Source organism: Catharus ustulatus, chromosome 8 (assembly GCF_009819885.2).
Source record: "Catharus ustulatus isolate bCatUst1 chromosome 8, bCatUst1.pri.v2, whole genome shotgun sequence".
Classification (NCBI taxonomy): Eukaryota; Metazoa; Chordata; class Aves; order Passeriformes; family Turdidae; genus Catharus; species Catharus ustulatus.
Genome location: NC_046228.1, coordinates 32,606,698 through 32,621,295, shown reverse-complemented (window position 1 = coordinate 32,621,295; position 14,598 = coordinate 32,606,698). Strand labels below are relative to the sequence as shown.

At 44.2% G+C, this 14,598-nt stretch overlaps 1 protein-coding gene across 10 annotated transcripts in view; it reads left to right on the top strand.

The window, feature by feature from the left end:
* Window positions 1-14,598, top strand: part of PCDH15 (protocadherin related 15) — a 642,731-nt gene that overhangs the window by 363,152 nt on the left and 264,981 nt on the right. The window lies entirely within an intron of this gene.

Here is a 14,598-nt window from a genome sequence, read left to right as displayed (position 1 = left end):
TTTAGAGCCATGACTGAGGTCTCCTGTGCTGAGGTGATTTATGGCCACCTTGTTAACAGAAGGTGGAAGTTGTTCCAGGGTAAATCCAGGTCTTGTTCTGGGGTAAATCTGCCTCTTAAGGGGGATTTTGAAGGGCTGCTGCCCTCCCATCCCAGTAGGTGTCCAGTCTAAGTGGCCTCTGAGGAGGTTTAGCCAAAGCTGGATTCTCATGAACTTTTTTTCACTTTTTTCACAGCCTTACTCTGATTCTTTGATTTATTTCTTTCCCCCTTGACCTTTCAAAGTGACATGGCAGAACCCAAAATCCTGGCACATGGTGCTTTAGGTCCTAAAAAAATCTGTTCCTACCAAGTTTAAAACAATCTGATGCTCTCAAGATGCAATTAATGAGAATGCACTAAAAATTTAAACTTCAGAATCAGGGTAAGGCTGTTCAGAAGCATTGATGTCATTACTGTGATGTTCTCTACTTTTTTGTGTCACCTCAGGCTGTGTCCTTAGGTCAAGTGGCACTGCTTCTGTCTGGATGCTATTTTGGATAATTTCCCAAAGGCCTCTTTACAGATTTTGCCTTGATTTTGATGGCTTCCCTCCAAGGCTAAGCATCTTATTGTTATCAGGGAATTTTGTCTTGAAAGATTTTTCTTCCCAGTTTTTCCCCTTGGGGAGGAATGCCTCACATCAGTTGTGTGAATCAGGAGTCAGCTCCAGGAAAAAAACTCTTTTCACTGCAATAAAATAGCCCAGGATCCCTGAGGCTGGAAAAGCCCTCCCAGCCCATGGAGCCCAAGCTGTGCCCAGTGCCCACCTTGTCCCCAGCCCAGAGCACTGAGTGCCACCTCCAGCCCTTCCTTGGACACCTCCAGGGATGGGGACTCCAAACCTCCCTGGGCAGCCCCTGCCAAGGCCTGAGCACCCTTTCCATGCAGAAATTCCTCCTGCTGTCCAAGCTGAGCCTCCCCTGGCACAGCTTGAGGCCGTTTCCCCTTGTCCTGTCCCTGTTCCCTGGCAGCACAGCCCGACCCCCCCTGGCTGTCCCCTCCTGGCAGGGAGTTGTGCAGAGCCAGAAGGTCCCCTATGGGATGTGTTGTCACTTTTGGAATCAGGACATTGTTGAAACAGCTGGGTTTAAGCCCAAATTTCCCAGAACCTGACTGCCTTATGCTCAGGTGTAGAACCTTCCCTTTTCCCTGTTGTGTGCTGAGGACCAAAGTGATGGAAAATGTGTAAAATTCAGATTACGTGAAGTAAATTTCTTACTCTGGGTGGTTTCTTTAGCTTGGAACAAATGTAGAGAATTGTAAGGAAACTCAGACTTCATTTATGGGCTTTTGTGTGTTTTACTCAATTTATATCTCACTGCTGGGGGGCAAAATCAAACATATCAATTAACAATGAATTAAGACATTAATCTGTTCTGTTCAGCAAATATTCCTCTGATTCACTGCATGTTTTGGAGAGAGGAAATGTGTCCCTGAACCCTATACCTGAGATGAGGTGCACAGAACTAGCTGAGGGCTCCCCTGTGGCTCCTGCAGGCAAAAGCCCTGAAGCATGGGATGTCCTTGTTTTAATCTTCATAATTAAATCTATTGTTGTTTGGAGAGGTAACAACTGGGAGTAGAGTGTTTTCTCTGTTCTGATGGCTTCCTGAACAAGCCCGAGTGTTTAGCTGACGTGAGGAAGATTTCTTTGTGAGTATTCTTGCTTTTATTCCTGTCTGTATTCCTCTAGGACAGAAATATTACAGTGTCATGGGAAAAATTTGTTGCTACAGCAGCTTTGCTGATCAAGATTTCATTTGATGTCTGTAATGTCTGTTTCTTGCAGCAAGTAATCCTTGGGAATTTTTATTTTCATGTTTTAAACTGCCAGAGGGCAGGGATGGATGGGATATTGGGAAGGAATTGTTCCCTGGGAGGGTGGGCAGCCCTGGCACAGGGTGCCCAGAGCAGCTGTGGCTGCCCCTGGATCCCTGGAAGTGTCCAAGACCAGGCTGGACTTTGGGGCTTGGAGCAGCCTGGGATAGTGGAATGTGGTACTGGGTGGGCTTTGACATCCCTTGCAGGCCAAACCAGTCTGACTTCTGAGGTAGGGTTGGATTTTTTTGGGTTTCTTGTATTTAATAGAGGAGTGCAAGGTCCCCCAGTGTCCTTCCTGAGCCCTTGTCCTTTTCTGGTGTCTCTTTTTTGAAATGATGGCAGCAAATGCTTTAATGCTCCGGGGGTTTCCTGTTGTCCTATATAATGTCATTCTAATTTAGGCTCTCTTCCTCTCCCCCCAAATTTTCCCCAGCATTTTGTTTACTTCAGCTTGGTACCCACAACCACTCCCTGTGCCGCCTCCTCTGAGGGGAAAATTGCTGAAAAGCTGACAAATTCCCAATCCCTCTCTGCATACATGAATATCTTATTTGTCCCAGCGTGCCTTTTTATCCAAATGAATATTCCTTTCCCAAGCTGCCCAGGTACTAAATGCATTTAGATCCTCACAGAGTGGCTGACAACCCTCTGTTTGTAGCCAGGACTGACTCTGGAGCTGGCAGACTTTCACCTGGCACTTAATTCCATACTCTGACACCTTCCCCTCCTCACCCAGCAGTAGTAAAGCGCGTGGGCCAGCTCATCTGGCCTCTTAGCTCGTAGTTTTCTCTCGTTTTTAAAACCGAATTGCACTAAAATGGTGTTTCCCGCAGTTCAGCCTTTTATTTTGGACAGCCAGCCTTACACACCACAGTGCTTTCCTTTCTCTCTCATCTCTCTTTACACATTTTAGGAGAAAAGCCACAAAAATTGAGATAATAGATTCAAAGTACCCCTACTCTCAGGCATGCCAATCCCATGGAATACATGCTTGGGTTGAAAGACATCTCTTCTGACACTGAATGAAAACTAATTTTATCTTCTCTTTTCATCTTTAGAATGAATGTTTCTTGTAATTCTATTGTTACATTCTTGCTGTCAGGGCCTTTTTTGTCTGTCCCCATCCTGGCAGCCTCAGGATACTGTGGACAAAGCCCCAGGAGGGGACACATCACTTCACTGGGCACTGCTCACCTGCAGTTACTACAGGAATGCCTCTTGGCCTGTGTTCAAAGGAGCTGTCTCAGGATCATGTCCAAAACTCCATCCTCTCTTCTGTAGGAATAATCATGACTTCCAAGTCTGATCCCCTTCCCTGACTTCAGCAGTAACCAGGAATCTGTGCTGGCTGTCACCAATTCTCAGCAGCTGCTGTTTGGTGACATTAACAGTCACACTGGCACCTCTCTGGTTCACCCCTGTGGTAAAATTCCATCTCCAAGGTTTGTGGACAGAACAGCTTCCAAGATGGATTGGCATTGCTCACTTCTCCATGGAAAAGGAAAGCCATGGCTCACCTGCCCATCATGAACTTTGTCTTCTGTGTTTTTCTTCCACCTGAGTGCCTTGGGTACCCTCTCCTCTGTGCTCCTGTCTGATTGTGAGGGATTTTTGTCCTGGAGTCTCTTCTGCTGAACCTTGGGCCAGTTTATATTGCTGCAGGTGAAAGAGGTCTCTTCCCTGATTTGTGAGGCTTGCTTTACTATCACAGGATCCCAGAATGGTTTGGGTCAGAAGGGACCTTAAAGCCCATCCAGTTCCATCCCCTGCCATGGGCAGGGACACCTTCCACTATCCCAGGCTGCTCCAGCCCGGCCTTGGACACTTCCAGGGATCCAGGGGCAGCCACAGCTGCTCTGGGCACCCTGTGCAGGGGCCTCCTCATCCTTCCAGGGAACAAGCACTTCCCAATATCCCATCTGACCCTGCCTTCTTTCAGTTTAAAGCCATTCTGTCTCATCCTGGAATTCCAGGTCCTTATCCAAACTCCTTCTCCAGCCTCAGATGTTCAGCTGTGATGCCTGAAGCTGTGATAATGCCCTGGCAGGAATGTGGTGCCTCACTGATGTGCCATGGGGAGGTCACTGAGTGTCCATGCTGTGCTGGCTGTTTTCAGCCAGTTCTGTTCAACTTCACCAGCTAAACCTAATGTCTTCTAAACACCAGGTTTTTAAAATGGAATTCATGGAAATGTCAGCTCAGTACCAACAAAATATCAAGTAGAATGATGAAAAGTGAGTGAAAGAGGGGGAGAATGTTATCAGGAGCCTGTGGATGTGTACAGGCTGTCCATTTCTTCTGTGATTTCTGCATCTTTGAGTGCATTTCCTTGATTGCTTTTGTCCATTCTCCCACATCTGGCCTCAGTCAGAGACAAACTTGTGACCTTGTGTGGGTGTAAGGGTGCTGTTCATTTAAAGACTGTCAGAAAACAACATTGTTTTTTTCCTTTATGAGATGTTACAGGAAATTGGTGAAACAATCTTATTTACTTTGACAGCTTTTGAAATTTGAGAATAGCCCACTTTTAAAACATTCCTTTGAGTGATGTGTTATTGTTGGGTTGTTAAGCTCTGGTTTTGGTGGTATTCCTGGATTTCTTTAAAGGATCTTACTGTTACTTGGATATCTTAATAGTTTCTTAATTATAAACATTGTAAACCCATTTTGGTTGATCATTCAGAAATAGCCAACAACACAGGCTCTATGAGTAAAGTATCTAAACAAACAATGAGATGTTTCATGTCCAGCAAAACAGCTTAACTCATTCCAGGGGATGTGCTCCATTTACACTCAGGAAATTTGCTTGAGTAATTTAAAATGTAGGATTGAGGTTCTTGTGCATTGCTTCCCCTGTGGCTGTTCCTTCCACCTCAAAGTTTGCTGGTGATGGTGTGGAATTTTTTCTATTGCACAACGCTGGAATGAGGTGCAGTGCTTTTTCCTGGATTTCCCGATTTCTTAACCCAATTCTGGGCTGAGCCCCCAGTGTGGGCAGCAGGGGAGGGGGGGATTCTGCCCCTCTGCCCTGCTCAGGTGAGACCCCACCTGCAGAGCTGCCCCAGCCCTGGGGCCCAGCACAGGAGGGACCTGGAGCTGCTGGAGAGAGTCCAGAGGAGGCTCCAGGATGATCACAGGGATGGAGCAGCTCTGCTGGGAGGAAAGGCTGGGAGAGCTGGGTTTGTTCACCTGGAGAGGAGAAGCTTTGGACTGATGTCAACTGTGGCCTTCCAATTCTTGAAGGAGCTACAAGAGAGATGGAGAGAGATTTTGGGCCAGGGCCTGGAGTGGCAGGACAAGAGGGAAGGGTTCCCACTGCCAGAGGGCAGGGATGGATGGGATATTGGGAAGGAATTGTTCCCTGGGAGGGTGGGCAGGCCCTGGCACAGGGTGCCCAGAGCAGCTGTGGCTGCCCCTGGATCCCTGAAGTGTCCAAAGCCAGGTTGGACATTGGGGCATGGAGCCCCCTGGGATAGTGGAAGATGACTCTGCCCAGGGCAGGGGGTGACACTGGATTGGCTTTAAGGTCCCACCCAAACCATTTTGGGATTCATACCCAGGACTGAGATGAACAAGGGATCAATTTTGTGGGCTGAGTTGGCTGGAATCAGCAGGACCTGAGCAGGGTGAAATAGTTGTCCTTGCCTCTGGATAGAGGGATGGATGAGAGGATCTACGAGGTCTCTGCCAACCCAAACCATTTCTATACCAGTAATCCCTGGCATGTGTAGCCTATCTCCAGGATGGAAACAGTAGTTCCCTGTAGCAGCCAGGAACAATCTGAAAATCCCTGTGCTTGCACTTCTCCCAAAGATATCTCTGTCATTTTCCTGTCTTAACAATATATTGTAAGATCCCATCTTTATCTCTCTTCTGTTCCTCAGAAGCCGTTTCCTGCTGGATATTTGCCCAAAGAGATACTTGAGCAGACACAAAACCCACATGTGGGTGCTTAACTCCATCCCCAGAGCTCTGGTGGGCACTTAGTGCCAGCTGTCCGTGGATGAGCGCCCTGTGCCCATCCCGATGTCCCAGCACGTGGGCATACCCTGCACACCCCAGCTCTGAGCACAAGAATCACCCACAGATCCAGCAGAACAACAAAAACTGGAAATGCCACATCAGTTGCTGCATTCAGCAGTAGGCAGAAGCACTTCTGGGAGTCTGGAAGGGTGGAAAAATATTTGCCTGGGAGATGTGGAGGCCAAGTGTCTTGGAATAGCCAGCCTGGGTGGATGAGCGCCCTGGGTGTTCTTTATTTTAAGGAAAACAGGGATCCAGAAAATCCAGGAAGTGAAGTGCTAAGTGTTGGGGGTTGATGATCAGCACTGAGGTGTGAGGGTGTCAGGAGAAACAAAGGATCAGGAGATGGATTTAAGCAATTGCCAGAGGGCTGAAAAGCAGCTGGAGGGATGAGGAGGTTCAGAAGGTAGACTGGTTAAATGTAGATGGATAAATCATAGAATGGTTTGGGTTGGTGAAAGCCCATCTTATCTCGCCTCCTGTCATGGGCAGGACACCTTCCCCTATCCCAGGGAGCTCCAACCTGGCCTTGACACTTCCAGAGATCCAGGGGCAGCCATAGCTTCTCTGGGGCGGTGAAGAGAGGGAAGTGATTCCAGCTTTGTGATGCCTTTTAAAAATGTCAAAAGGTGAGTAAAGATTTAACTGCCTCCTTTCCCTCCCAGCCAACGAGCTCAGAAATCAATCCAAGCATAATCAAATATGTAATCACCTCAGTTATGTTCGGTGCCTATTATGAAGCAATGAGGGATTTTTAAGGATAAGATCCCCCAAAAATACTGGGAAGGAAAGTCATGGAGCAAAGGAGTGAAAGTGTGCTTTGAGGCTTGGGAGATGTGGTGTCAGATCAGGGAAAGCTCAGCAAGCAGAAGGGCAGGGGAGAGTTGGGAGAGGCTGTTCAGGAATGACGGGGACAAGTGGGTTTGATGTGCAGAAGTGACAGGGAAGGAGGAGATGGGGAGGGCAAGACCCACTTTGGGACTCGGGTGCCATTGGGTGGGAGCAGGAGGAAACTGAAGATCAAGCTTAAGGAGAAGAGGCAAAAAGGAGGTGCAGAATAGCAGGGATGTGCTTAAAATAATGAAAATCTAACCTGGGACTCCATGAACAGACTCCAATCCAGCTGTCCAGGGTGAGGAGGCTTCCCAAGAAAACTGGTGAGGTGAGAGGGGTCTAACTGTGCCAGGTTGGATATCGGAGGTTGTTTGTGTTGAAGGCTCCTTATGTACATGGGTCAGGGATTAAATACAGTAATTTCACAATTATAAGCCGCACCATTTTGACTAAAATTTTGGTCCGAACCCAAAGTGTAGCTTATAATCAGGTGCGGCTTATATATGGACAAAGAAGGAAAAGTTGCTGTTTTAGTTTGGAGGACAGGTGTCTGCTGAGAAAGGCAGGAGCTTCTCTTTGAAATGGAGAGTGTAAACCCTCTCCCTCCAAATTATTATAATTTTGAAATCAAGGGGCTCTCAGGCAAAGATCTGGGAATTAGGAATAGCAGTTCTTTACTAGGGAAATTAAAATAGAAATACAATACTACAAAGAAACAAACCCCAAACCCTGACACAGTCAGAGTACACCCTGACACCCTGTCAGGCAGGGTGTTGGCAGCAGTCCCATTCCATGGTGGCTGCATCCTCCTGCAGTGACAGATGTGATTCAGTTGGAGCAGTGCTCCTGTACAAGGTGCAGTTTCCCTCCGGAGGTCCAGTGGTGATGTGGAGAAATCCGGTTTTCCTCTGGAGTCCAGTGGAGAAAGGGGCTCCCTTAGTGTCCCAAAGCCTCTGTTTTTATCTTGGTAAGAAATGTTTGGCTCTTCCCCCTGGCTGGAGCAACTTCCAATGGGATGCAGTAATTTTATCAGTCCCACAGTGGGACTCAATGGGCCATTAGCAGAAAATGACTGGCTGGAGGAAGGATGGGTTGTGAAAAGATAAAGAACAATGCCCTGCCTGGTTTCAATGGATGGCCCGTTAGCAGAATATCTCCCAGGGAGATAAGGATCACTGCCCCGCCTGGTCTTATCAGATGGTGATAGAACAGATACCTTTTATCACACTCTGTATTGTAACCCAAGACAGTTGCAGACACCTGGATGTGTGGCTTATAATCATGAAATTACTGTAAATAATCTGTGATTTAAGTGCGGAATGTGGTCATTAGTAATGTACCAAAGACCTGATAAAGATGAAACTTCGGACTTCCTGCTCCTTTCTAGAAGAGAAACCTGAATTCCTGTGAAATGGCTTAATTTAGGCTAGGTTCTGCTGAGGAGCCTGGTCCCTGGAGGGTAAAAGTCACAAGGGAGTGTCCCTGGATTGCTGGGGGTTAGTACCAGGTGGGCCTCAGTGGCAGAAGGAATGTTTGGGACTCATTGGGAGTGTCCCAAAGGTGAGGAGGAAGGCAGACTGGCTCCTGTACAATAATGGGATGTGCATTTGTTTTTTAGGGGACTTTTGAATCGTGATGCAAATTTGTGGTAGCTCTTTGGCTTAACCAGTTTTATTGTTTGGCATGTGGCCTAACTTCTGGCCTGGTAATCTCCAGTATCAAAATCTTCAGCTGGTTTTCGGAGTGGCTGGATGAAATTTCTGCCCAGGGCATGTGCACATGTTAATTCTGACATGTCATGCACTGAGCTACTCCAACACAGCTCCTGCCACTACTCCAAGGTGTATTTAACACTACTGCTCTAGCGATACAGACAGGTAGAAAAACTCATTTCTAGAAAACTGACAAGTTTAGTGTATTTATTTTAACAAAATTTAAATAAAATCCTCTCGGAGAAGGGAAGAGGCAGTATGCAGATTCTACTTGAGAAAATGTCATTTTATTCAGTAAATGAATGCACTTAAATCCAACTAATTAAATTAATCTGGGTCATGTTTGTTGTCCTGGTTTAGTTTGGGATGTTTCTGTTTTTAAAACACCAGTCAGTTTTTCAGCCATAAGATGTGGATACAGTTCCTGGTGTCCTGCAAGAAGCACTCAGAAGGGCTCTTGACAAAACATTCCCTGGTGTCAGAGAGATTTTACCCCTTGGATTCTCTCCTCTGTGTTATGTAATCTTAGGGACCCATCCTTGGAGAGAAGCTGCTCTGGCAAAATGGAAATGGAGAAGTTTTTGGGATGGAATCCAATACCTGTCTTGCAGTAAAAGCAACCAAACTGATCTTTGGACTTTTCTATTACATTATTTTTTTTTTATTAACACTTTAATGTGTGACTTTAACTCTGTGTGCATATTTTGTGAAAACAAAGGTTATTGAAGAACAAACTGAGCTGCTCCTGCCTAATATGGTTGTATTTCTTTTAATCTTTTTATGTTAATTTTCAGCTGAAGTCTCCTGGCTCTGATAGCAGGTTTAGGATATCTTTGCTCTTTTTTCTGGAGGCACCATCTGCACAGCAGGAGTTTCAAATGAACAGTGTCCCAGCCAAACACCTTCTTTGGTGACTCAACACCTTACGTGAAAAAAAAAAAAAATATATATATATATATAGGTCTAGTCCATAGAGAGGGGTTGGAAACAAGAATAAATAAATTCATAATGCATGGAAAAATGGGGTTTGTGGACAGGAAAGAACAATGAAGAGTTGTAATCCTGTTAATCCATCCAATAGCTGCATTGCTTGTTAAACAGACAGGACATTAATCACCGTGATGGAAGCAGGAAACAAAAGTGCTTCTCTCTCCCTTCCTCAGTTATTCCAGAAAGCTCTTTTTATTTTCGTGAGTTCAGCTGAGTTGTCTCTGTGCAAACCTGCCATCTATTTATCAGTCTTCTTTGTTCAGTGGGAATCAGCAGCATTAAATATTTTAATCCTTTTAAATCATCTATAGGATGTTCTGCTGCCAGGAGGGTGGAAAAGCACCCTGGGAGTGTCTGGAGGGTTTCCCTGCCCACAGCAGGGGTGGAATGAGATGAGCTTTAAGGTCCCTTCCAGCCCAAACCATTCTGGGATTCTCTGGCTACCCCTGGTCCATAAAGATGGAAAATAAACAAATTCATAATTGAGGAAAACTGGAAAATAGCTGGTTTGGGGTTTTTAGGGGTGCAAAATTGAAATAAACTTAGAGATTTCTGCATTGAAGTAAAAACGGCTTGTTAATTAACTTTTACATTGCATCTTTCCTAGCCAGGCCCAGGGGCAGCTGTGGTGTTCTCACTGAAGTTTGAAATCACTTTTTTGAGCTGTTACTGAGGCTTTATTTTGGCCTTGCAATGGCATCTCATCGACTCTTAGAGACTCATTTCTGCAAGAAAGGCACAGAAAATAAGAGGCTTAAAGAGTGGGGCAAGGAAAGGAACAAAACCAGTAGTCCCTAGAAGAATGGGGGCAAGCAGGAATATTTGCAAATGAATTATTTGTATGTACATACAGAGAAAATGCTGAGGAATTTCAAGTTGCTGGTAAAATTTTACTTCAGATTCTCATATAAATTGTCACCGTGTTTTTTTCCTTATTCTTGTGTCTTTGCTTTCTAAAAATGCTGCCTCCAAGTGAGGGTAAAAACTCAAGAGCTTGATAGCACAAGGACAAGGGACAGAAGCAGCATCAATGCTCCACTTTTTAAATGTGTTTTTTTTAATGTGGAACAGACCCAGCAGCTGGGAGAAGGGAATTGAGGTTGGGAGTAGGTTGGATCTTGAAATTTCATCTTAAAAATCTTCACGTTCCTGAAAGGTCTTATCCAAGGAGAGGAGAATGATAAAATCCAACTCAACTGTGCCAGTCCCAGATCATAAGAGCACTTTAATAGGATTGAGTAAATCCAAGAGTCCATAGGCTGAACTACTCGTGTGTTAATTGCTCAAGAAGTGTTGGTAAAATAAAACCTGGAGTAGTGTTTGGATTTTTGGAACCTCCAAAGCCGGAGAAAGAGCTGGATTTGCACTGTAAATTATTCACTGTAGCACCAGCACAGCCAAATATTTGCTTATGCTTGAATAATTCTTCAGGAAAGCATTTAAGCAGATATTTGACTTGAGCAAACAGAGTTAGTCACACTTGCAGCTGAATCAGAGCCAGAACTGATTCTGAGTTGAAGGTAAAGTCTTCCTTTCCTGGCTTTTCTCCTGGTTGGAAGGGGTTGTGAGATGGGATCTGGGACTGGGCATGGGAGGGAGGCTGTGGGCTGATAGTCACCCTTTCAGGATTTTCCAAGCTACCAGTGGTGATTCCTGAGCTGGAATTAAACTTTGTTTTTCTGGGTAAGCCCCAGGTGAGGGTGTTTTCCCAGATGTGTCTCACCATGAGAGGGGCTCAGAGCCTGGTGAGGGAGGGAGCTTGTGGGACAAGATTCATCTTTCCAGGATGTCCTGAGCTATCAGAGGTGATCCCTGAGCTGGAATTAGGGTTTGGTTTTGTGGTTAAGCCCCAGGTGAGGGTATCTTCCAGCAGATGTGCACCCCCAGTGAGAGGGGCTCGGGACTTGCTAATCAGAAGTAACTCCCTGAGATATTCCATGGAATTAATGGATATGAATTCCATACCATGTGAGGTGACTTGAGTGTTGAACAACATTGTGAGGCAAAACAGAGTTTGGGTTTTTTTGTGTGTCTGTTGTGTGGTTAAATCATCTTTTAGAAGCTTTTTGCTCATGCTGGCACTTCAACAGAATTGTTTGGGTGACAAAAATCAAACATTTGGGACACAGTTTTTAAGGAACACTGTCAGACTCTAAAGTGAGTTCCTCTCCTTTCTGGCTTCTGTAAGAAGCTTTTTCCTGCAGTTTTACTGGCATTTCTGATTTATTATGGCATCAGTCCTCCAGAATAAGCATTTGCACTCCCTGTTTTATGTCTACAAACTTTAAGAGAATTCAGGTGATCAGTAATAATGATGACCTTTATAAAAATAAGTCCACTATAATTTTTGGTGTGTTAAAGCAATTCAGTTGCATCAACCTTTGAAAAATAAATACTTTTAAAGATTGTAGGGTGCAAAGAGCATCCCCACTAAGCAAATTGGTGCACTCCTGATGCTTAAAGCAGTTCAGGCTTGTAGTGTAAATAATAGCACAGATATAAATGAGTATTTCATTCCTTTTTATGCTGAGTTACACGTCCAGCCACAGCAGTTTCTCAGGAACTGTTGTTTTTGACAAATATATTAAATAGCAAATATCTATTTACGTGTCTAATGAATTAATAATGCTCGCTTAGTGATTTCTGTTGCATTTTTTCAGGGCTTTGAACTCACTGTAGGAGCAGAAAGTGCAAACTGTTTTCCTCCAAGTTGTTTTTAGATTTGCTGCTCGTGGAGAACACTGAGAAGTTGTTGCTGGTGGCAGTTTGGGTGGTGTGGGCACTTCCATAGTCCATGTTTCCTGTGGAATTGGGTATGGATGTGGCAGTTTTGTTGTGAGGGAGGCAATGGCTCTGAAACCCTGTTGGAACCCTGAAGCCTGGGAGTTTTAAACTTTCTGTGCTTTCTGACACTGACCCTCAAAAGAATGCTGCTTTTGACTTGAGGTCTTGGAGAAGGCTTCCAGATTTGAGTGATGGAGTTACAATCACTGGTGTGTAGTCAGAATAGAAGTGTGCAATATCACATGGTGTAGAGTTTGGAATTTAGGGTTGTAGAATATAGTAATAAGTATGGGACAAGTCCTTCTTGTTCCTTCTTAGTTTGAGGTGGTAGTTTTTAATTAGATAGTACTGCAGTGCAGGTCACAGATGTTTGGTTATTGGGTCAAAAGTATAAGTAATATAGATGTTAGCTTTTAATTGAATAGTTAGCCTTTGAAAGACCTTGTACCTAGCTAAATCTACCTCAATTTTCTCACTTTTGGCTTGTTAGCTGGAAGTATTGCAGAACTCTCTGTACTTCAGATAAGAATTCATAAACAACCAAGTCCAAACAAGAAAATCCGTCTCTTGAGTTTCTATCCTGATTCTGAGTGAAGGCAGAAAAGAAGCCAGCCACTAATATGTGGTACCACTAATATGTAGCCACTAACATGGCCCAAAATTTAGGTTTTCTCTTTTTTCTGCCCCCATTGAATTCTTTCAAGTTGTCAAGAATGATGTGCAGCTGTTGGAATGAGTCCAGAGGAGGTCATGGAGCTGCCCTGAGGGCTGGAGCCCCTCTGCTCTGGATCCAGGCTGGGAGAGCTGGGGGTGCTCACCTAGAGAAGGCTCCAAGGAGACCTCAGAGATCTAAAAGTAAATAATTATTGGAAGTTACTGTCTTATTATTGTTCCTCTAAATATATTCAAAATGCTTGGATGGAATAACTCATATTTAGATTGGTTTTGTTTTTAATTTACATTTATCACCTCTTAAAATTTAAAATTAGAATATTTTTCAGGAAAATACTGAGTCTTGTAGACATTTTGTGTGCTTTTACTTTACAGATCTTCCTTCTGTCATGAATTCATAGATGTTTCTTACCCTGTCTGGAGTTGAGTGTTATTTCTTAGAGGTTGTCAACCTTTTGGCACTTTGTGGTAAATTGTGATTTGTTCTGAGCTATTTCCAAGTTAGCAGAATAATTTGAACTTAATGGTCTTATTTTCTGTGCTTTATACTCCTGGCTTTTGGGGGTTTGTTTGTGGTTTTTTTGGTTTATTGTTTTGGGGTTTTTTTGGGGGGTTGTTTTTTTGTTTGAATTTTTTTTTCTGGTAGAAATTGAAGGAAAAACCCAGAATTTTTCTTCTGTTGTAGTTCAGTTGCATAGAGAGCTGCTTATTCTGGGAGCAGCAGTATTGCTATCCTAGTTGTTTCACTTGACATTTCATCAAAATCAAAAATAAATCTGTCAAGATTCCATCCTAAAAATCTCTCAGGAGCAGACTCCACTCAAGGGTGTCAGCTGAGCTCTGAATAACTTTCTAAAATAGAACATTGTGATTGGAGAGATGGATTTATTTTGTTTTTCAAGGTTGTAAAATCAAATACCAGAGGCCTCAGAAGTGAGTTTGTGAACTTCTTTTTAGGTCTGATAACATCTAAAATCTGGGTTTGGATGGGATATTCCTTAGACTGACCTGAAGACACCAAGAGTTTCCTGAACTTCTGTATTATGGGATTTGAGGTGTAAAAGGTTGGAGGAAAATACCACCTAATGGAATGACACTGCTTAAAGTGGGGAAGCAGCAGAGCCCAGTTCCTTTGGGAACTTTTGTTAACAGGGGAGGAAATAGTGGTGAAATAGTGAGAAGTTCCCATCCCCAAAATTCCCAGGAGGTTTGATAATGATGATTAATTGGAATCTGTTTGGATAATGTGGAAACAGCCTCTATTTCCAAGGAGTCAGCAGGAATATATCATTATAAAAGTAATTTCGGGGTTTTTTTCTGAAGGTGCTGTTGCAAATTCCAGAATGATTTTGGAATGGGCTAAGTGGAAGTTCAGATAACAGTAACCAAATGAACATTTTGGGAAGGAGAAGGAGGGGAAAAGGCCCTTTTGAGCAATTCTGGTCTCCTCTCACATAGGAATAATAGATCCTTTGGAAAGAGCCTGCAATTCTTCTTTGAGCTGTCTCCTAACTTCCTGCTTTGCCACAAATTCCCATTTGAGCTGTTGGGGTTGCTCTCTCCTCTCAAGGTTGTTCCCTACAATTCCCTGAAAGAAGCTGATGGTGAGGAGAGGGGAGTTGGGTCTCTTCTCTCAGGGAACAGGTGAGAGGATGAGAGGAAACAGCCTCCAGACGAGCTGGGGGAGGGTTAGACTGGGTGTTAAGGAAAGGTTCTTCATG